The sequence below is a fragment of the Otolemur garnettii genome, unplaced genomic scaffold, assembly GCF_000181295.1.
Source record: "Otolemur garnettii isolate 467f Iridium unplaced genomic scaffold, OtoGar3 scaffold00148, whole genome shotgun sequence".
NCBI classification, from domain to species: Eukaryota; Metazoa; Chordata; class Mammalia; order Primates; family Galagidae; genus Otolemur; species Otolemur garnettii.
Genome location: NW_003852543.1, coordinates 3228696 through 3231547, shown reverse-complemented (window position 1 = coordinate 3231547; position 2852 = coordinate 3228696). Strand labels below are relative to the sequence as shown.

At 50.3% G+C, this 2852-nt stretch overlaps 1 protein-coding gene and 1 long non-coding RNA gene across 6 annotated transcripts in view; one reads left to right on the top strand and one right to left on the bottom strand.

The window, feature by feature from the left end:
* Positions 1-824, bottom strand: part of LOC100950971 (fumarylacetoacetate hydrolase domain-containing protein 2A) — an 11058-nt gene extending 10234 nt beyond the window's left edge. Inside the window, exon 1 of one of the 3 annotated variants that reach the window (XM_023518813.1) lies at positions 655-824. The gene's annotated coding sequence lies outside the window, so the exon portion shown is untranslated. The remainder of the gene's footprint in view (positions 1-654) is intronic. The other 2 variants (XM_003799265.3, XM_023518814.1) reach the window with 2 other exon arrangements.
* Positions 825-973: 149 nt separating this feature from the next.
* The window catches only part of LOC111728293, a 22959-nt gene continuing 21080 nt past the window's right edge, over positions 974-2852 (top strand). For all 3 annotated transcript variants that reach the window (XR_002775634.1, XR_002775635.1, XR_002775633.1), the window contains exon 1: positions 974-1020. This is a non-coding gene — a long non-coding RNA (uncharacterized LOC111728293). The remainder of the gene's footprint in view (positions 1021-2852) is intronic.

The window sequence follows — 2852 nt, the reverse complement described above, 5'->3', positions numbered from 1 at the left end:
CAGAAAACTGGAGGCTTTGAGTTCTCTGCCCTGCTGTCTTCTACAAGCACCTGCACCACAAGGAGCCCTTTAGCCCAGGTTGTGAGAAGTAGGAAACTAGTACGAGATCCTCCTGAGGCCTTAACTGCCATCGGCCACGCCTGGGGAAACTGTGGGCACCCTCTACAGGCTGTCTCGGGCTAAGGCTGGTCACCTGCTCACCAGAATAACCCCAGGCCCCAAAGACTGTGGCCTTGGGACAGTCATGTGCAGACTCATCATCCTTACAGCAATCCCCTGGGGTGGAAAGCCCCATTTTAGAAGGGGTCACTGGGACTTAAAAAGGTGAAGTCACGTGTGAAGGTACCAGTCACAAAGTGGTCCCAGTACCTCTGCAGTAACCATTAGACCGCACAGCCCGAGCTCAATCCACCTCCGAGTGGCGTGAGGTGGAAAGCGTCCCAGCCTGAGACATAAGTTTGCACGTGGGATTCCATCCCACCGTCTACTCGTCTGGAACCTATCCTAGTCCCTCAGTTTCCCTACATGTCCAGCTCAGTCCCCTGCAGTCAGTGGGCGCTCACAAGGGCCCTCCCATTCCGTGTGGAGGGAAGCAGCCGGGAAGCTGGGTCCAACCCTGCCCTCCACGCGTGGCCTGCTCCAGACCCAACCTACCTGGCCGTGGCGGCCGGTCCTACCGGGCGCCCAGTACTGCAGGGTAAGGGCTAGGAGGGCCGGAGGCCAAGGCCAGAAGGCACCTGGGCACTAACACCAAGGACCCTCAGGAACCGCTCCTAGCGGCCTGCGCAGGGTACCCCTGCGCCAGCGAACCCGCCCGTCTCCTCCAAGTCAGACACCGCAGGAGCGGGCGCGTCCTGGTGACGTCACAGGACGGCGGCCAATAGAAGGGCGCCTCGTCCGAAGCCAAACCCGGGAAGACCTGGACGGTAGGCGGTCTCTGGGATGTTCCTGCTGGCCGCTTGGCGTTGTTGAGGGGGTCAGTCACTCTCCGGGCGACCTTCCTCTTGCAGGGTCCTGAGGGTGAGTACTGCCTGAAATTTTGCCCCTGGACGCTTTTCGGTCCTCACTGCAGTCTAGGCCCACCGTTCTGGTTTGTTAGGCAAAAAGTGGTGGAGACTAAGTCATAGCGTGCTGGTGAAAAAGACAAATATTTTTGTCTTCTAACACATAATTGAGGAGCGGAGGGATGGTTGCATCTGTTTTACTGATGGGCAAACTGAGGTCAGAAATGTTTTGCCCAAGATGGACACAGTGAGTACTGGAGCCGGGTTCCTTGAGCTTCAAGCCCAGCTTTTCCCATGCACCCTCTTCAGCACTGTTTTCACATGCACTGTGTTGGTGCAGGGTAAGGTAGTGACATATTGCATGTGGGTTCCCACGTGCATAACCTCCAGCAGAGAGCAGGTATTCAAGTAGAGAAGTTCTCCAGGCCTCTGAAGACATGAGGGGCTCAAGGTAAGAGGCCCCCCAATTAATCAAAGACCAGATCATCAAGGGCTTTAGTTGTCCCACTAAAGAGTTTACACCTTATCTAAGTACGCAGGAGACCATTGGAAGGTCCTTGCTAGGGGTGCATGGCCAGACTTGTAGATGTTTTTCTCTGGTCACTCTTCCAAGGAAAGATGTCTGGGAAGGAATGGTATAGGTGAGAGCAGTAGTGGTTTGGTGTAGGGGAAATGAGTGTCCAGAGATGTTTAGGAGGTAGGACTGGCAGCCCTCAATGACAGGAGTTGGAAGTGAGAGGGAAGGAGATACAAAGCCAACTCCTAGGTCTCTAGCCTGGTAGATGGCTGTGCCATTCATGGAGATAGGGGTTCTGCAGGAGTGGCAGATGGGGAGAGGATAATGAGCTCAGTTTTGGATGAGCCACATTAATGTGCCTGTGGGAGATCCAAGGAGCACTGTGGGGTGGGTGGTTGGAGACATGGGTCTGGACTGTAGTCTGGCTTGAAGAAGGTCAGCAGAGATGGAAATGGAGCCGGCAGGGGTGGCTGAGTTCAGGGGAATGTGCTGAAGAGAAACTGGCATAAGCATTTCACTAAGCCGTAGGTCCCAAAGATTTTCTGAAAATATTGCAAAGCATAACTCTGATAAAAGACTTGTATTCAGAGTATATATAGAACTCTCAAAATTCAGTAGATGCCAACTAAGGTAAGTAGATGTAGTCAAATAATTCAGTTTTTAAAATGGACAAAAGATTTGAACAGATACTTTGCCAAAGAAGTTATACAGATAGGAAATTAGGACATGGAAAGATGCTCAACATCACTGGTAATGAAGGAAATGCAAATTACAACCACGATGTGACACCATTGCACACTTAACTATTAATAGAATGGCCCCAAAAGACTGATTATATCAAGTATTGTCAAGGATGTGGGGCAACTGGAACTCTCAAACACTGCTGGTGGGATTATACATAGTATCATACACTTTTGAAAACCATTTGGCAGTTTTTAAAGAAAATTAAACATACCCCTAGACATTTCACTCTTGGGTATTCACAGTATTGAATTTTACCTTAGTTCTGTGCTCCTAAAAATAGTAAAGGTTAAGAAATCCTTCTACCCTTTGTGAAGGAAACAACTTACTGGATATAATTGGTGACTTTCCATATGACTTGGATAAAACTTCCAAGGAGACCCCCTTGTTTACCCATGACAAGGTCGAACCCAGACCTTCTAAATTCCCATTCTTTTTCTCATAAATGATCAGCTGAACTGCTTGGCCCCATTGTTCAATGGCAGTGAAATGCTTGTTAACCAAACTTTGGTTCCGATTCTCTCCCTCCCCAGTCCCATGAGCTTTGGCTGACCTCAGCTGGAGCCAGCATACAACCCTCCTGAAGGTCC